The 21,606-nt window shown below is 37.5% G+C and overlaps 1 pseudogene; it reads left to right on the forward strand.

The window, feature by feature from the left end:
* Positions 1-17,567: 17,567 nt before the first annotated feature.
* LOC145604065 (protein ACCELERATED CELL DEATH 6-like) lies at positions 17,568-20,058 on the forward strand (annotated as a pseudogene).
* The last annotated feature ends 1,548 nt before the right edge of the window (positions 20,059-21,606 follow it).

A 21,606-nucleotide genomic window follows, 5' to 3' on the forward strand; every position in this document is an offset into this window, starting at 1 on the left:
GCCTGTCCTCTTTCACTGTGTCGATTTCTGCAATTATGCTTATGCTTATGCTTCCTTGATTATTTTAAGTTCTAACTAATAGTTTGAGCAAAAGCTGGCTTGTCACTTCACATACTTCTATTCTTAATTTCCTTGGTCTTTTATGTCTTGAGCTTATTATGTTTCTTTTCTAAACTCTAAGGGATGTACTCATGAAACTTCTTCAACTGCACATTACATTTGTGTTTACCTTTTGTCCTTGTTAGCAACTCTATGAAGGTTTGGATTTATTTGGAATTTTGTTCTATGAACATTCCACGGAGGTCTTTAAAGTCAACACGTTGTCTGTCGTAGGTGTTGTCTTCCAGAATTAATTCTACGTTGCATGGAGGTAAGTGTGTTGTGGTACTGGTAGCCACTCAAATTTTCTGTCATTTGCATTTGAATGGCTAAATGTGCCTATTGTTTGTAATCAGTAGATCCTGAACTCCACTTGTAACTATGTTTGCAAGTACCTGTTTCATTAGTGGAGTTGTTTGAGGTTCCTAACAGGCTTGTTGAGTTGATTGAGCTTGTTGCTAGCCCATAATCAGGATATCTTCATTTATTTATTCAACAGCAACTGCAGGTACACTAATTACCCTAAAAAAATAACTCCTTAAATTAAAAAGCTTATCTATTCTTTGTATGTTAGTACTTGCTGATTTTAGTTTATTGGTTATGACATTCATCTTGGTAAGAAGATAATGTAGATCATCCCTACATTTCTACAGCCATCATAAATTTATTGGCTTCTCAGCTTATTAGTTTTTAATTCTATGTAGGGATTTGGAGGCTTTGGCTACAAAATGTGAACTTAGGGAGGAAGAGAGATGGCTCCCTAGTGTTCGTAGTTTTGATCTAATATTTTATTTAGATTCACTTGTCGATGTATTGATCGATGCATATGATTAAATGTGTCGCTGGGGCAAAAGATGATGTAGACATCCATGTATAAATACCGAGAAACGGTAGAAAAAGGCTGACAACTAACACTGCAATATTTCAATGACGGAAGAAAGATATATTTATGCTCTGATCTTTGAAGATTTCAATTAGTGATTCGGAATTCGTTCCACTACAAGAATTCACGAATGAATTCTAAGTTTCAATTATAATTGTTGTAATAGAAAACACAATACTATGAGATATTGTATATATGCTATAATATATTTATATATGCAATATAAAAATTTTGGTATAATTTTGTTGTACTTCTTAATTTTTTTTTGGTAATATATACTAGTATACTAGAAATAATTGTCAGTGAATGAAATATTTTATTTTATTATTTTTGATATTTTTTTTTTAAAAATATGGACAAGATAAAGCGTCCCCAAATTAGAAAACGTGGATAGGAAAAAGAGTCGCGAAAATGGTAGATAACAAATGTATGAAAATTTGGACATAGAAAAGCGTCGCCAATCCTAAAATTCTTGACTACAAAAAGCGTCGCCAAAGTTAAGAAACTGCGCCAACTGTTGAAAGTTGCGACGCTTTGTATAAAAATTTAGACACAATAAAGCGTCGAGATTCGCGACGCTTTTTGATGTCCAACAAAAATTCTCGACTCACTTATTATCGACGCTTTTTTGAAGCGTCGAGAGAAAATTTTGCGACGCTTTTTAGTGTCGAAAATAAGGATAAAAAGCGTCTAAAAAGCACGCATTTTGTAGTAGTATATTGCTTAGGTGCTTGCTTTAGCCCATACAAAAATTTAATCAACTTGCAAACCTTTTCTTCTTGACCTTCCACAACAAACCCTTCCGGTTGTCGCATGTAAACTTCTTCCTCTAGATCTCCATTCAAGAATGCTGTCTTGACATCCATTTGATGGATCACAAGATTATGGATTGCCGCAAGTGCAATCAATAACCTTATAGTTGAGATTCTAGCAACGGGTGCATATGTATCAAAATAATCGATACCAGATTTTGTGTTAAACCTTGTGCCACTAACCGGGCTTTGAACTTTTCAACCGTTCCATCAATCTTCAATTTCTTCTTGAAGATCCATTTACACCCAATTGGTTTATATTTTGGTGGTAATTTAGCTAAAATCCAAGTATTGTTTCCCACGATGGATTCCATCTCATTATTAATAGCTTCCTTCCAAAATGGAGCATCAGGAGACCTCATAGCCTCATCATAGGTCAAAGGATCATCTTCCACATTTAAAATGTACGGAATTTTGTCGAAACAGATTCCCTTGATCCTTCAACTAAGTACACATGAAAGTCCGGGCCAAAAGATTTTTCTTTCCTTGCCCTCTTACTTCTCCTAGGTTGTGATGATGATGTAGATGCCTCTTCTAAATAAGTTTGGTCATCCACTTCTTGATCAATGACAACTTGATCAAAACTTTTAGCAATGGTATTTGAAGTTATATCCTTTGGTCTAGGAATTGATGAAAATCGATTTTCATCAAACAATGCATCCCTTGACTCAATGGTGGTATGTACCGACCAAAAGTCATTTTGCTCTATTACATAGAACCTATAGGATTTGCTATGATCCGCATATCCTATAAAAATGCATTCAACTCCTCTTTCACCAAACTTTTTACGTTTAGGTTCCGGCACTTTTACAATTGCCCTACAACCCCAAACTTTGAGATGACTCAAGTTTGGTTTCCTTCTATACTATAGCTCATATGGGGTTACATCTTTCCCTTTCATGGGAACACGATTTAACACATAACAGGCCGTTAAAAAGGCTTCACCCCAAAAACCATCACTTAAACCTGAATATGACAACATAGAATTTACCAGTTCTTCTAGTGTTCTATTCTACCTTTCTGCTACACCATTTTGTTGTGGTGTATATGCCGCAGTAGTTTCATGTACTAAACCTAAAGATTGGAAATAACTTGGATCATAGTATTCACCTCCTTTATCGATTCTTAACTTTTTAATCTTTTCATTGGTTTGCAAATCTACTTCACTTTTGTAAGTTCTAAATTTATCAAGGGCTTCATCTTTAGAGAATAACAAATAAATGTAACAAAACCTTGAATAATCATCAATAAAAGTTACCAAATATTTCTTATTCCCTAAAGAAGGTGTGTTGTGAAAATCGCACAATTCACTATGCACTAATTCAAGCAATGAATTATTTTTCTCAACAACTTGAGGAAATGGTTTCCTTGTGATTTTGGTTAACATGCATGTCCTACACTTCTCTATTCTTGGATCAAACATAGGTATCATATCATGCTTTGACATAAAATACAATTTTTAATAATTAACATGACCAAGTCGCAAATACCATAGAGAAGAATTATCATTAACAACATACACAACATCATTCAAAGTATTTGAAATACTTAATTTAAATTAAACATACCATTACACAAATAACCAAGTCCTAGAAATTGACCTCCTCTAGAAAAAATAAATTTATCTGACTCAAACACCATCTTAAAACCTAATCGATTCAAGACCGCACCGGATACAAGATTCCTCCTAAGTTCGGGAGAATACAACACATCTCTTAAAAGAAGAGATTTTCCCGAACTAAAGACTAGCTCGACTTGTCCTTTGCCAAGTACCTTAGCTTTAGAGTCATTGCCCATATAGAGAATTTCTCCATCATCAACCTCCAAGAAGGTCTTGAACAATGATCTATCCTTGCACACATGCCTTGATGCGCCCGAATCGATATACCACGAACAATCAGCCTGTACAGAATTGATTTCAGAAATCATACACACATAATCCATAAATGAATTAAATGAAATTTGTGCACAAGATTTACCTTGTTTGTCTTAGGATTGGCTAGCATTGCCATTCCCATCTTGAGCCTTCTTCTTGCTCATTTTCTTCTTCCAGATTTCTTGAAGTGTTCGGGTTTTCCACAAACCCAACAAACACGTGACTTTGAACCATCACCACTTTCCTTAGGCTTCTTGCCTTTATTTTTGTTTGAGTCATTACCTCTTTTTCTCACATTTTGTTTGGCATTCTCCACTACATTTACCGTAGTAGAACTAGGATTTCCATCCTTATTTCCCTCTTGCACCAAGATTTCTTCCTCAATCCGAATGTGAGAAGCCAAACTCTCAAGGTTAACATGATCCTTTCTATGCTTTAAACCACTTTTAAAGTCTTTCCAAGAAAAGGGCAATTTGTCTATTATTGATGACGCTACAAAAGTCTCATCAAGAACTATGTTATGCTATCTAAGACTTCCTAATACTCTTTGTACTTCATGAAACTGTTCCATAATTGGCCTACTTTCAACAAACTTATAATTGTTAAATTTACTAACAAGAAATTTCTTGCTAGAAGCATCTTCAGCCATATACTTAGCCTCTAATTCATCCCATAAAGACTTAGCAGAATCATTAAACTGATAAATATCAAAAAGTTTATTAGACATACCATTGAGAATATGGCCACAACAAATATAATTGTCATTTTCCCACTTGTTGTGTTTCCTTGCATCATCCAAAGTTTCCTCCTCCTTCTCCTCGGGTTTCAGAGTAGCAAGAACATAAGCCACCCCAATTGTAGTCAAGAAGAAATGCATCTTTTTCTTCCATCTACGAAAATCAACTCCCTCGAATTTGTCCAACTTTTGAATGTTGGTCATCAATTCCTTAACATTTACCATCTTTGTTGTCTATACTTTTGGATTGTTGGGGAATTTGAGTATGAACAAGGGTCACAAAAATAGCAAACAATTGAACCGGAAAAACATCGAGGCGTGAACGGGATCACTTTCCCAAAAGTATAATTCCGACCCTAAACTACAACCGGGTTTACACGGAATTTTACTTAGGAGATACAACGAAGAAACAATTGTAATCACAAGTAGGACAATTACAATTCAATGTATAAAAGCTTGTGTATTTATGATGATGAAAAAATTAAGATTGCAAAGGTATTCAAGAAAAATAAATCTGATTATTTTCTCAAGTGTTTTCAACATATGTTCAATGAACATATATATATTAAAGCCTTAGAAATATCAACAGTCACGAAAGTAACCGTCAAAACCCAAGCAAAACTGACAAAAACGGTTAGCTTCAAACGCTCTCCCTGACTCGCGCCCGATCGGGTCAACTTAAACGTCGGAAATAATGTCCTCTCGCGCCCGATCGGGCGGCTGCCCCAAATTACGGTGGAGAAGAACGAGATTCAGCCTAGCCTCGCGCCCGGTCGGGCGAGCACCACCCTGACCGGGCGTCTGACCGGGCAGAGCACAGTAGCAGCGAACAGGGGCAGCAGCAGCTTTGTCAAGGTTCTTTATTTAACCTTTTATCAAGGTTAATAATTCTAATTATTTGCTTTAATAATCTTTGTTAATTAATTTACAACACTTTTGCCTAAGTACATCAATTAATTAACATGAATTTTGTCGCCAATTCTCAAAATTATTCAACAAACATTGCAGATGTGAACAATCATGGTGAGACTGTTCTTCATGTGATAGCAAGATACGCCACTTACGCTAGTATATTTTTTGTACCTCTCCTTTTTTCTTTTGTATTTAAAATATATCTAACCACGTAAATTTATAACAAAAACTTTTGTGTATACTCGCCCCTTGGTTTATCATAAATCATAATTTTATATGGTACTTAAGCTGTCAAAAACTGACCCGATCTGATAACCCAACCTAAATCGGCGATGATTTAAACCCAACTTGTACCTGGACAATGGGGTGAAACTAGTAACCTGTAACCCGACTCGAACTTTACCTATTGTTAACCGACAACCGCTTTGATGCAATACCTTTTTACCTGAATCCGAACCTGCACCCGACTTGATAGTAAGTATCAATCGATTTAATTTGATCCGACAACAATCCAAACCCGAACTAGTTACCAACCCTATTAAAACTTGTACTCGGGTCATGGAAGGTTTTAATAAATTTTAAATACCTTTTGTCTAGCTTATGTACTGATATAATTCTGTAAATCATCGATCCGGTTCAACTTATATATCTATTGTTCTCTAATACTCGTATATAAGTTTAATAAAATCTTATAATGCTTGATCAAATTATGGAAGGTGTAATTATATAGGTTCAACTTGACCACATCGATATTTATTAGAATTGAACTTGAACCAAAACCTTACTTAACACTAACTCGAACCCAAATGTACCATCCTCTATTAGCCCACCAGGCCAAAACCCGACTTAAAACAACTTGAACCTGAAATTGAACCCGATATAAATTTTATTCGAATTGAATCTGACCTATACCCAAAAAGGTAAAAGACCAGGAATAACCTAAAATAAAATTGACTCGACCCGAACTTCAACCGAGGCTAGACTGACTTGAAAAAACCTGATCCTGGTATAACGCAAGACCTGATTTAATCTGATGAGTGACATTTTTGGCACTCATTTGGTTCCTTTTTGGATGATTTCTATTTCATTTTATCTCTCTTTTCTTTAGTTTTCCTTAGTTTTATTCTTGTTTTCTTCATTTTATGATTTATGTAGTTAGTTTCTCTATTTCATGCTTTTTCTTGTTTACTTGCTATTTTTCCCTTTTAATTGCTTTTTATCCTTTGATTGTAGGTTGTGATTGATTGTCCAAGGATTCCCGGGCTTCCTTTCCATAGTTTTCCATTGATTTTCATGCCTAAAGCTTGTGCAAGAAGTTTCAAGTCAATGTGAGGTTCAAGGAGCATGCTTCAAGGTCTTGTTTATGCCTTCCTCATGGCTTCTATTCTTCAAGAAATTCAAGGAAGTTCCTGCCTACCTTGTCCTCCATCATCATCATCTAGGATGTGTGCACCTCGTGAGCTAGGGCAAAGAAGAAAGGAGGAAGCAGCAGCGTTGTGCGGGCGCACTAGAGGAGTGTGCGGCCGCACATCTGTCATGTGCGGCCGCACATCAGGTGCGTGCGGGCGCACCTGCTTGGGTGTGCTCCCATGCGCACCATTCTCTCTCCTTCGAGCGCCCGCACCGACGTGGGTTTATTTTTGGACGTCTTTCCCAACTTCCTCTTGGGATTGTTAGTTATTTCTTTCCATTTATAGAGAGAAGATTAGATATTCATTAGGAAGAATTAGATTAGATTAGATTCTAGAGAGAGAAAACATTGGTTCTTAGCATTTTTAGAGAGAGAAAGTGTGGGTTTGATGATTGATTATTGAAGATTGTTTCATTTGATTTGATTTCTATCAAGTTTGTAAGAATTCTTTACTCTTTAATGCAATTCAATGTTTGATTTCATTAGTATTGTTGTTTGATTTGGTTGATTGATAGTTTGATTGATTTGATTGAATTTGTTGGTTTCAATTTGATTTCAATTGATGAATTTGGGAATAATGATTAGTTTAGCTTTGATTTTGATGTTCTTTATGGATTGTGAGTAGTTTATTTGCTAGGGTAGTGGTGAAGCATGTATTGATGATGAATTGAGATTAATTTGGGGGAAATTGATTGAGTTGATAATGTGATTAAATTGGTTGATTGATCTTGCGCATGTGTGAGCTTGATTAGGCTTGATCACCCTTGTTATTCACACTAGATTGCATTGTGAGTTCACATTGATACGGACCATTGATTTATGGCTTACATTTACTCGATTGAGATATCTTGTGATGTTTCCTAGCTAGTGTTTGATGTAGTTGACGCTAATTAGACCTCTAGGAGAATAGCTTGATGTACTCTCTTGGTTGCAATTTCGGTTTTCCCTCACATTACTTGACTTTTGGTTAATTCCCCAAGTTGATTGAACTTCATCGTTGATGCATGTGGATCCATTCCCCTAGTGCCTTAGCATTCATTTAGTACAAGCCTTTTGCATCGCCTAGTTTAGCCTTAGTTTCTTCCATAAACCCCTACTAGACTTCGGAATAGCTTAACTTAGGCATCTTGCATTCGACTTCCATTCCTTTGGGTTCGACCTTGACTTACCACTATACTAAATAGGGGTTTGTTAAGTTACAAATTTTGTTTGATTGGGTAGGGTGGTAGCCCAACGACCTACCGTTCTCCTTCCCATCATAATCCGACCCAAAACCGACTTGAATACTCAATTTGGCAACTATATTACTTCATATATCTATATATCGAACTTTTTTAGGGTAACTTTTAGTTAAAGGAATTTTCACTTTTACCACCTTCAAATAAGTACTTAATTGAATTTACCACCTCCAAAAGAAAAAACTTTATTTTACCACCAACAAAAATTCCAAAACTTTGATTTTACCACCAACTAACGGATTCCGTCCATGAATCCGTTAGTAGGGCCCACCTTTTTGATGTTTCTTCTTCATCTTCCCCGATTTCCATATCAACCCCGCCGACAACAAAATTAACTCACCGTGGTTGGTTGGAATTTCGTGTGGGGGAAAGGGAGGGGTCGGAATTTGGTGTAGACTAGGGAGGTGGTCGGAATTAGGTGGTGGTTAGGGTTTTAGGAGTGCGAATTAGTGGTGCTAGGGTTTTAAGAGTTGTTGGAATTAGGGGGGGCTATATGGGTGTTCGGAATTCGGTGGCTAGGGTTTTGAGGTCGGAAATTGGTGAAGAAGGGGGTCGAAATCGATGCGGTGGCTGTGGCTGTGCGGTGCGGTTGGGGGGTTTCGGGGGTCCTTTGGCAGGTGCGGTGCGGTGGTAGTGGTTAGGTGGTGGGTTGGTCATAGCGGTTAGGTGGTGGCTAGGGTTTTGAGGTCGGAAATTGGTGGAAAGGGGGTCGAAATTGGTGCGGTGGTTGTGGATGTGCGGTGCGGTGGTAGCTGTTAGGTGGTGGGGTTGGTCATAGCGGTTAGGTGGTGGGGGCTGGTAGCGGTTAGGTTGTGGGGGCTGGTCATAGCGGTTAGGTGGCGGGGCTAGTCGTAGCCAGTCCGGTGTTGGGGGTCCCGACGGTGGCAGCAACCACCGGTTGATGGATGAGGATTTTTTTAATTTTTTTTTGTTTTATTTAATTTTTGTTTAAAACTTACCCTATAATATGGTGACACGTGTGCAAGGTAGGCCCCACTAACGGATTTATGGACTGAATCCGTTAGTTGGAGGTGATTGGTGGGAAAATTGATGTTTTATTTTTTTATGAGATGGTAAAGTAAATGTTTTTTTTTTTTTTTTGAGGTGGTAAATTCAATAAAGTCGTTATTTAAAGGTGTTAAAAATAAAAATTTCCTTTAGCTAATTTGGGATAATTTTTAATTTTTATTGGGACAAGTACTCTCTGATTTTTTTAGGTAAATAAGAAATAACCATTGGGTTAAGTTTTATTAGATAGTATAGTTACTTCTATTTAAATTGGGGTAATTCCTTTTTTCGTTTTGGGATAACTTTTGTTTACTGTAAGATAAATTTACTACGAATGTACAATTGCACCTAATTTTTAAAATTTTTGTGTAATTTTAATTAGATTTTTTTTTTTGATCCACAAGAGGATAGAAATTCCAAAATAAAAGAAAAGAACAGAACAACTAAAACACAAACAAAAACATAAAAACAAACTCTAAGCTCCTAGGAAGGTACAAATCGAGGCAAAGAAACCCCTCTTGCATCCTCTTCCAGGATCCTACGAAACTCCAACGGAATGAAATTAACAATACTAAAGTTTGTGTCTTGAATGACTCCGTGGTTGGCCAACCAATCCGCCGCGCGATTAGCTTCTTTATATACATGAAACACCTTGATACTCCAACTCTCATTCTTGATCAAACTTAAGCACTCGTTGATGACATGTGTATTTTCGCCTCCTACTTGCTCCCCTTTGCTTAGAATCTGCACACAAGCTGCATTATCAAGTTGGATCACAAGATTCCTGATTTGGTGATTTTGTGCTAGTTTGAGCCCCTTATACAGAGCTAATATTTCTGCATGAAATGCTGAACATATTCCAAAATTAGCAATAAATCATAAACAAATTGCCCCTCACAATTGCGAATTATACCACCACCTCCAGCTTCTCCTAGATTTCCCTTGGCTGCACCATCAAAGTTAGGCACATACCAACCTTGCTGCGGAGCTTGCCAAGCCACATTGATAGCTACTCTGCTGCACGAGTGATTAGCATTGCCCAATTGATCTCGATCAAGGCTCCGTTTTACCTCCATAACTCTGATTCGAAGGAAAGCTCCCAAGTCAATTGGGATTTCATCACCTCGATTGTGAACACGGCAATTTCGCCAACGCCACAAGCACCAAATAGTTGTGCCGAAAATACTTGGCCAATTATCAGCCTTCATACCATCAGCATTCAACAGATTCGAAGTGACCCAATCTTTGAGTGGGCCATGAAAAAATTGGAAAAAAGCGTGGGGTTTAGGAGTTTTTTTCATACATTCTTGGCAGCTGAGCAATCTCTTATTATGTGAAGAGTTGTTTCCTCGTCAGCCCCACACACATAGCACTTTGCATCATCCCGCATTTTCCTCTTAAACATGTTCATGTTCCCAAGGACCCTATCATGGCAAGTGAGCCAAAGAAAGGCTCGAACTCTTTGCTGAATTGGAGCAGACCAAACCACGTGCCAGCAATCTTCATCTAGCACGTCTGTTTCATGTCTCATGATGCGGAGTGCAGACTTAATGGTGAAGCGGCCTTTCAAATCCTCCTTCCAATATACCAAGTCCCCTATAGAAGGATCAGATCGAAGTTCATGATTTTGGATCAATTTTAAAGCTTCATTTATGAGAAATTCCGAGAAGATATTCCATCTCCAACCACAATCAACCTCCCACATATCTGCTACTTTTGCTTCAGCAAGCTCCATTGGAATCGGATGAACCAGCATCTCATTTAGGCACTTATTTCCAGCCCACTTATGGCTCCAAAAATAAGTATCTCTTCCATTTCCTACTACCACTTTCATCCCTTCACCTAAAAGCTTCGCATTCTCCGTGATTCCACTCCAAACATTTGACATCCCAGCTTTAGGCTCGAACATATCGATGTCATATCGTCCCTTGCAATACATGGCTTTTAATACTCTCGACCATAAAGCATTAGGCTTGGTAAGGACCCTCCATCCCAATTTCGTTAGGAATGCTGCATTTGCTTGCTTGGCCGAATAAATTTCCACCCCTCCATGTTCCTTAGGCTTTTGAAGAGTTTCCCAAGCCAAGAGATGAGTTTTGCGTTTGTCTTCGTCACCTCCCCAAATAATACGCCTTCTTCTCTTATCAATAATCTCACAAATTGAGCGGGGAATTTTTGCCGTTTGCGTCGAATACAAAGACGACATTGTAGAAAGAGTAGATTTCGCCAAGGTAGACCCGCAAGGGAAAGATATTTCGATTTCCAACCCGCAAGTCTTCTGTCTATCTTCTCACATAAGTGGCTATAGGTATCTTTAGTGACTCGACTTGTCAAAGTCGGCATCCCTAAATATGTCCCAAGATCCGTGGTAACCTCCATCTCTAAAACTCACTGATTTCCTTTTGTAGCCCACTGTAAACATTTTTCGAGAAGAAAATTCTGGATTTTGGGTTGCTTACTTTTTGACCAGAAGCATTGCAAAAATGATCCATAAAAGCCTTGATGATTTTGGGTAGCCTTGATCAATCGAAGCTTCACCAAATAAAACCACATCATCGGCAAAGAAAAGGTTGGAAAGAAGAGGCCTATCCCTATTTGCACGAATAGGTTTTCAATACCCATTTACAATAGCCGCTTCAATGACTTGATAAAACCTTTCCATACACATCACAAATAGGTAAGGAGATAGGGGATCTCCTTGCCTTATCCCTTGGCTTGGAGTGAATTTTCTTGAAGGTTCTCCATTCCATAGCACTTGCAACCAAGTCGTGGTAACACACTCCATAATGAGCTCAATCAAGTTAATAGGGAGATTCATTTAAACAAGAGTGTCCCGTATAAATGACCATCGAAGCCTATCATAGGCTTTTTCAAAATCAATTTTAAGGGCCATGTAATCCTTAGAACCTTGCTTTCTTCTCATGGTGCGGAGAACTTTTTGCATGATTACAATGTTGTCCGTTATCTGTCTTCCCGGGACAAAACTCGCTTGAGTGTTAGAAGTCAAATTCGGTAGGATAGGCTTTAGGCGATTAACAATAACCTTGGTTATAATTTTATAGGCAACATTACATAGTCCTATAGGTCAAAACTGTGATGCAAGCTCGGGCTTCTCAAGTTAATGCAAGAAACGTTGCATTAAATTCCTCAGGCATTCCTTTTCCATCTAAAATTGGCATGATAGTATCATACACTGTTTTTGCCACAATATCCCAATTTTTTTGATAAAAAAGGGCTTGAAAACCGTCCGGATCCGGGGTTTTAAGGGCTGCCATTCTCTTCACCACTTCATCAATTTCCAGTCTTGAATAAGGGCTAGTGAGTTGTCTCCAATCAGAGCTAAGAAGTTCAGGGAATACATCTTGGGGCACATCAAAATAATTTGACTCACCCTCCTCCTTAAACAAATTTGCAAAATAATCAACCATGTGATTTTTTACGGCATCATTCTCCTTAATCAGGCTCCCCATCATTGCCTTTAATCTCTTGAATTTTATTTTTCCAACTGCGTACAATTGTACTTAAATGAAAAAACGTTGTATTTTGGTTGCCATCTTTGAGCCAATCTATACGAGATTTATGATACCATAAGGTTTCTTCTCTGCTCAATATTTCATCCAACTCTCGAGATAGCTTGCTCTGCAATTTAATTAATCCCCTGTCTTGCCTATTCGAAAGCACCTTTTGGATGCCACCAATTCTTGCAACAAGAGTACGCTTTTGCTTGAAAATATTTCCAAAAGTGTCTCGATTCCAAGATTGCAAATCATTCGACAGTTTAGACAATGCAGGCATTAAAGATCAATTTTTACCCCATTTATTTGTCACAAATTCAGTGAAATTCTCATGTGACATCCATGTGGCTTGGAACCTAAAGGGTCAATGCATGGCTTGTAGAGGCACAAAGCTATTAGGAGAGATAAAAATGGGACAGTGATCGGAGTGAATGGCTGTGAGGTGTTTCATGGCAGCTTTATTAAATCTTAATGCCTAATTTTCATTGCATAAAGCATGGTCGAGCCTTCCACTTTGCGTTGTTTAATTTCGAGAGAGCGTCCTCGAGCCCAGGTATGAGCAGCCCCGGAGAACTCTACTTCAAGCAGATCCATCTCCTCAATCCAGCTATTAAATAACACTGACCTTCGATCAGTTTCTTTGCACGAAGAGTTACGCTCCGAAGGAAAGCGTGTATCATTAAAATCCCCGGCAATTAGCCAAAGTTTATTGTGTTTCCTAGCAAAATTATGAAGCTCTTCCCATAATTCTCTCCTTTTAATTGGGTCTGGGCTAGCGTAAACTACTGAAAAATACCATGGTAGCGCACCAACACGAGAGATCTCCATTGAGATGTGCTGATTATGTTTGATAATGGGACTGACAGTGAACATTTGATATCCAAAATACCCATATTCCACCACTGATACCCACAACATCAACTTTTTCATGACCATCATAGCCAATATTATTGGCAATTTTTTCAGCTTGCTTCCCTCCCATATGCGTCTCAACTAAGGTTAGGACATTAGGATTGTGAGTTCGGATCAAGTCCTTCAAGGAAGTGATGAAGTTTCTACTCCCCACACCTTGCACATTCCATACCATACAAGTGATTGGTAAGTTATCCGATGCCAAATTCGGTAGACTTTCTTCCATAGAAACAGGTATGGTAGTGAGATTGGAGACATATGCCTGGCCAATGAGTCTCAAAAGTCGTTGAAACTCCATTGGAATCTTCAAGGTTGCCACTAATTCCTTGGGAATCGAGGTTGGTAGTAGGTACGAATCCATCTCCATCACCAGAACATGAGACATGAAGTGTGTGATCATCATGTAAGGCTGTTCCATTGCGTGTCCAATGAACAGAGTCTTCTCCGGGGGGATGCTCAGAGTGATCGGGTAAGGAATTTGAGACATGGTCTATTGACAAAGATCCCTCCTGATTTACTTGAGTAACTCTCTTAATAGCTTGTGCTTGCATCTCACTGACTTGTGTTTGCTCAATGGTAGCTTGTGACTTAGCTTGTTGGCTGGCTTCAAAGTGAAATAGGGAATTTTCTTTGCCTTGGCTTACACGTCTACTAGCTTGAGGAATAGAAACATACGAGTTGACTTCTATTTCCTTAAAAGGTCTTGCTGCATCTTGTAACAAAGATTTTCTTGCTTTTTCTTGGAAGGATTTGGTAGCAATTTTCTCAGGCTTCAATTTTTGCAAAATAGATTGGGAATTCTCCTAAATTAATTGATGGAAATTTGTTTCCATCTTTATCTTGAGAATCTAGAATAAAATCTTCCTTTTCCTTATCTTGCTCCACATCTTGCTCCATAATTTCTATCTCCTTAATCTCTAGAGCGACAAATCTAGAACCAATCCCTTGAATTTTGCTTCCATATTTTTCAAATTCTTTTCTTTGTCACCCCTTGGTTGAGATGCATTCATCAGCAGTTTGACTTGACCATGCTAACCACCTTTCTCACCTTGAGCCCCAGTGTCAACCTCTTTAGTCGCCTTTGGGTTCCTCTTTCGAACTAGTTTTTAAACAAGCATCCAAGACCCAAAGTCTTCCACCTCCTCTGGCTTATGATTCTATATGCAAAGGATTACTGTGAACAATCATCTCATTCGATTTCCCTTCAGCAACAGTTGGTTGACAATCATCTTCAACGTGTCCTAATTTTCCACACTTAAAACACACCATCTTGATTCCCTCATATTGAATACGCCAAATCTTTCCTTTGAGCCAAAACTTAGATAATAAACGTTTTGATAAGTCAATCTCAACACTAAGTCTTGTGAATTGTCCCCTCTCTGCCTGAGTAGTAGTTTTATCAACTCACAGTACTTTACCAATTTTTGACCCAATTTTATTGAGAATACTGATATCAAAATATTCAACAGGCAAGTTGGGTATACGAACCCAAGCTATAAGAACCTAAATGGGAGCTTCATCAGGAACAAAATTAGGCACCCATTTGCGGATGGTCAGATAGTTATCATCAATCATCCAAGGTCCTTGCGTGAGAACATAATTATAATCCGCTTAATTAGTAAATTGAGCTATATAGAAATTGCATCCTATATTAGTTAGGGATGATTCCCCTCTAATATTCCATTTCTTCTCGAGCCTCCTCATTAGTCCCATATAGCCAAGTTTGCCACTAAACAATTTGATAATCAGAGATTGATTCCATGGCTGTCGAAGTCTCTTCTTTTCTTCTTTTTGAGAGTTGTATAACAGGCCATCTCTCATCATTAAGGATCTCCTCCGGCACCATTTCATCATCTGAAATATCTTCTATGTCTATCTCATCCATATGGACTTCAGCATGGCTGCTTACTTGAAAATCAACACCTCCTCTCAGCATATCTCGAAATGACCTCATTCCATCTGTAGGGTTTTGCACACTTTTTTTTTTTGCAATATCAGCAACCAAGTTAGGACCCTTGGCAATCCCTATAACTTCATCCTTCATCATATCATCAGATTCCATTGAATTGAAACCCACATGATTGATTTTCCGTTTTGGTTTTTTATTAGATCAAATGATTTGATCTTGTTCTTGAATGGTTTGAATTTTTGGGTTGGCTTGGTTTAGGGTTTCACTCGAGAGCGTTTTAAGAGACTTACAATATACATGTTGTTGGTTGTAATTTTAATTAGATAGTATAGTTACTTCTATTTAAATTGGGGTAATTCCTTTTTTCCATTTTGGGATAACTTTTGTTTACTGTAAGATAAATTTACTACGAATGTACAATTGCACCTGATTTTTTAAAATTGTGTAATTTTAATTACTAGAGTAACTATATTTTATAATGCAAGATATCCAACTATATTTTATAAACATCAAATACATTTGTGAACTTGCGTTATCAGTACCCGTTCTTATAAAATATATAGTTGCACAAGAACGGGTACTGACACGACGAGAAAACGTCTATCTCAAAATTAGGGATACAGATACGAAATGTTAAAATTTATATGATATATTTTTTACAAGAATTTAACCGTATATTTGTCATTCCATCCTCTTATTAGATCGTACTATTTATGAAGGCACTCATATTATTTAAGAATTACCTTATTTATCTTTAACTTAAATTTTCTTATCAAAAGAGTTGAACAACTCATATAATAGTAGGATACGGTCCGAGACGCATCGTCGTGTGTCCCATGAGTGTCGGTGTCTAACACGATGTCCGATACAGACACGACATTTGGATGAAGTGTCCATGTAACCAATCAGGCAAATGAGTCAATACAAGAAGAAGATGCACTTTATGATCAACATTTAATTAGATTGAAGAGTCCAGGATTTCATTATCTTTTTTTAAAAGTAAAATAACACAAGTTTAAGCATAATATATTGCACAAGGTTTAAAAAAACAATACTCCCTCCTTTTAATTTGTTTGTCCCATTTGAAATCTTGAGAAATTTTAATTTAATGCAAAAATAAATCTTATAGAATTTGTTAGATACTCCTAATTTGTTTGGGACAGTTCTGGAACGCGTATGAGGTGCATATGGATATCAAAGTTGGTGATAAAGTGGGGATGGATCCTATCTTGTACCATGTAAGACGGCTATAGATGTGGATATTGTACCCGCCACGAGTGGTAGGGCGGGGATATGTATAAGATTTTTAGGCGGGTATAGACTCGCCCCATTGTCATCCCTAATTCATACCACCCACTCAACGTCGTATTAGTCCCTTCCGCCATATCAATATATATTATTATATATAAGTATATATTTATTTACTATTTTAAATATAAATTAAGTAAATGTATAATATTTTGTAATAGACTTAAATTATAAACAAAAAAAAAGTGTAACTTAACAATGATTTTTAGTAATCATTATGATGTAATAAAGTTGAATTTGGAAGTTGGGGATTAACAGGCTGGTTTTAGATGGGGATTAGGCGGAGATAGGGCGGAGATAGTTTTGGGATTGTACGTGTCGGGTGGGAATGGAGATAAATTTTGTACCCGTTTCAGGGAAGGGGAATTAAAATATTTACTTTAAATTGTTAGTGATTAGTTAACTCCTAATGTTATTGGAGTCATAATAGTAGTTGGTAAGTTTAGTGGGGGTTAATGTTAGCATAATCATCATATTTCTTATTTTTTAGTTTTATTTTGCACTATATATATGCTGCTATGTTGTACAATTTTTAATAGATTGAATACAACTTTTATTATTCTTTCCTTTTTCTCATCTCTATTTATTATTTTCAATAAGGGAGTGGGGATGGGGATAAGAATATATTAGGCGCGGATGGGCATATGGATGGGATGGGAAAGCCAACATCCGCCCCGCCCCATTGACATCCCTAAGAACAAAGTTGAAATTTATGTCATTTATGTTCGAAGCCTAACCAACTCTTAGTTCTACACCAAGATTATTTGCTTGTTTTCATATATTTGGGGAAAATAACGTTAATTAGTTGAAGTTTGTATGCCATTATCAAAACCATATGGCTCAACAAAAACATATTATTTATTTGTATTCTATTAATGACCAAGAAACTAGTACTGATTATTGTATAATGTTGTAGAAAAGGATTTGTTAGAGAAACATTCTCAACCGATGAAGTCCCTAGTTTACAAGCGTGATAATGAGGGCTTCACTCCAATTTTAAGAGCAATACAAAGTGCGCGGCAATTCGGGATGGCTAGGCTTCTTGCTCAACAGTTTCCTGCATCTGTTGGGCTAAGAGATGATAAAGGCAAACAATTCTGCACCATCTAAGGGCTTTGGTTGTAGACCGGTCTGGAAGGATTTCTTCAAGCATTCTGAGGTTGATGGTCTTAGAATTGTACAAAATGAAATTGTTGATGCGGATTATACCAAAGCGAAATTTCTCATGGAAGTGTGTCTCCAGTCAAAAAACAAACAGGAATTAAACATTGTTAACAATGATGGTCAATCAGTTTTTGATTTACTTTCAACGCAAGCCCATTTGCCTACCATGGTGTGTAATGCTTCAACTCCATCTTTCTTTCTATATGTATCTTTAATTTGTTTTAATTTGTGTAGTTATGGATTCACTTGCAGCATTTGTTAAAACTTAAAAGTATCAAATATGGATGTAGCTAGCAATTGATGTACCTCTTACAAGCTTGGAATGCATCGATTGCTTGGATGTCAACAGAAAAAGTTATGCATCCGTTTACAAGCAATTGATGTACCTCTTAGCTTGGAATAAGCATTTGTTAAACACTTTTATCTTCTGAAAATTGGAACGATGCTAATAAATTTTCTCTTTTAAATACTTGTGCAGAAGCAACTGCTACCATTGGTAAGCAGAAGCAATGTGAAAGAGAGGGAATCAATGGATAAATTAATGAATGAAGATCTCTACAAAGCAGCTGTAGAAGGAAGTACTGAAATATTTGAAAAGGCTATGGCTGAATCTCATACAGTGATTGATGTGGAAAGTGGACAACGAGAACTTGATGCAGACTACTTTTGCCGTCAAACTCCGGGTGGAAATAATATTGTTCACATAGCTCTTAGACATGGAAGTGCAAATGCAGATCAATTTGTTAAGATTGCTGTAGAACACTTCCCGAGTCTTAGCATGCGACCGGATAATAATGGAGACACGCCTCTTCACCTTGCTGTGAAGTGCAAGGGGAGTAAGTCAGGAGACTTACTAGTAAATGCATCCAAAGATTTTCTAGGTGAGTTAGATGAAAGACGGAAAGCATTTTATGTTGCCCCATGGACTGTGAAAAATAACAAAGGTAACTTTCCGATTCATGGGGCTTTACAGACCAACAACCTCAATGATTCGTTCATTCTGCTTGATTGTGACGATGAGGCCGCTTTTCGCGTGAATTACTTAGGCGAGACTCCACTCCATTCCTTTTCCAAAAATGGCTTTTCTATTAGTAAGTCTCTTTTCCAACCGTGTGTTTAATCTTATAATTTGTCACCCGATATGAGATCTGATCCCTTGACCTCTAAAGTCAAACAAAAATTTAAATTATGATTGAAGTTTGATAATTGATTCTAGATTCAATCATCATAATGGGTTAAACGTATACACCATGCAGATGATGAAGAAGCAAACAAGTTTGTGAATAGATTAAGTGAGACGAGTAATCGAGCAGCTTATATGCGAGATGATGAAGGCCTAACCCCATTGATGTGCGCAGCTAGGTCTGGTTGTTTCCGAGTTTTACGTGCTATACTTGAACACCATCCTCAATCAGCATACCTCCTAGATTCAAGTGGCAAGACTTTTTTGCATCTATTGCGTTTTATCGGAGAGGATGTTGATGGAAAGCGGTTATTCGATATCACTAAAGCTGATGCACAACGATTAGTGCAAGATTATGACGGAAACACACCCCTCCATCACTCCATTCAGACTGAGAACACTATAGCTACAATTTCATTAGCTAAAAGATGTTTAGAGACAAAAGTAACAGAACTAGAATAGGCAAATAAAAGGGGACAAACAATTCGGGATTTACTTGCATTACATGATGTCCCAAATGAGGTATGTGTATTGTTATTTGTTTACTTGCATGCATGGGCATTGTCGGGTTTTGTTTAGTTTACCTTAGTTTTGCTTATCTAATCTGATCTGATTGTCTGATTTTATCAAAAAATATACTTCCTCCGTTACATATTATTTGCAACGATTTGATATAAAGTAGAAAGGGAAAATGCCTAATCATTGCAAATAATATGTAACGGAGGAAGTATATTTTTTTATCATAAAATTAAAGATTTTTAGCAATAAAAAAGCGCACATAAAACAATGATCTAATGAACTTATTTTTTATCAATTGAATTGAAATGATTTTACTTTCTAGAAATATAAGTAAAATCAAAATGAATTAGACCCCTATTGTTTCTGTATTATTGTTTAGTGTTTAATACTTTTCATTACATGCAGCAGATTGTAAAACAAATTCGTTATATAATGCCGGAGGCAGTGTACTTGGCTAAAAGATCATACGGTATTTGCAAGACAGATACAAAAGAGTCTGCCAATGCTCTCTCTGTGGTTGCTGCCCTGTTAGCAACCATAACTTTTGCAGCTGCCTTTCAAGTGTCATACTAATAATCAATAAAACAGAATTAACTTATCTCTTGATGCGTGAACCAAACTGACAATAGCCGCGTCGTGGAGACCCACTGACCTAAAAGACGATTCCGCGCTACCTCCCGGTGCAGTAGACAATTGCGGTCGCCCTCCAGGATAAGCACGGCGCCGGAGTTTATGTGCACTCACAAACCCGACTGGAACTCAGAATACTTGCCTAGAAAACAGAAGGGAAAGAGCATGTGTTTAGATATGATGTGGAGGAGAATGGTAGGTCGTTGGGCTACCACCCCACCCTATCAAACAATATTTGTAACTTAACTAACCCCTATTTAGCGTAGTGGCAAGTCAAGGTCGAACCCAAGGGAATGGATATCAAGTGCACGATGCCTAAATCAAGCTATTTCGAAGTCTAGAAGGGGTTTGAGGTAGAACTAAGGCTAAACTAGGTAATGCAAACTTGTATTAAATCAATCTAAGACACTAGGGCAATGGATCCACATGCAATCATAATGGAAACGATAATTTGGGAGGTCAAACCGACTAAGTCAAGCGATATGAAGGAAAATCATCATGTATCCAAAAGAGCATACTAAGGTGGTTCACCTAGAGGTCTAACTAGCGTCAACTACGCTAAACACTAACTAGGGAACGTCACAAAGCACCTCAATCGTGAAATTGCAAGTTCACTAATCAATGGTCCGTATCATAGCAAGCTTACAATGCAATCTAGTGTATTAATCAAAGATGGCCAAACCTCAATTAATCACACACATGCACATGAAAGATCAACCAAATTTAATCATATCATCAACTCCATCAATTATCCCCAAATTACACTATTCCATTATTCATACATGCTTCACCATCTCCCTAGCTAGGAAACTACTCACTAGCCATAGGAATGGAGATCAAAACTACAACATTCATCAATTTCATCATCAACATACTTGAATTCAAAGATTAAGCCAACAATCAATCAAAATCAATCAAAATTCAATCAATAACCAAATCAATCATCAACAACATGAAAAACTAATGAAATCAACTAAAATCAAACTTGTATTGAAATAAAGAAGAAGATCCTTACAAAACTTTAATCAAAAGATCAAATACAATGATGAATTCTTGAACAAACACCAAAGATCATGAGTTGCTCTCTCTAGTTCTTGAGTTTCTCTCTCTAAAATTCTCCCAAAAACTAACTATCAAATTTTAATCCCCAAATCTAAAGCTAAAAACTTCCTTTCTAAAAATAGGTAGAAATAACTATATATACAAGGAGGAGGTCGGTAAAGATGCCCAAAAATAGACCCATGTAAGTGCGGGCGCTCGGAGGAGGGAGAATGGCGCGCACGGGACACACCCAGGCAGGTGCGCCCGCACGCACCTGGTGTGCGGCCGCACACGACCAATGTGCGGCCGCACACTCCCTTAGTGCGCCCGCACATTGCTGGGTTTCCCCCCTTCTTCTCTTCGTCCTAGCTCAAGTGGTGCACGCATCTAGGATGATGATGATGGAGGACAAAGTGGGCAGAAACTTCCTTGAATTTCTTGAAGAGTAAA

This window comes from Chenopodium album, chromosome 22, assembly GCF_948465745.1.
Source record: "Chenopodium album chromosome 22, dcCheAlbu1.1, whole genome shotgun sequence".
Taxonomy (NCBI): domain Eukaryota; kingdom Viridiplantae; phylum Streptophyta; class Magnoliopsida; order Caryophyllales; family Amaranthaceae; genus Chenopodium; species Chenopodium album.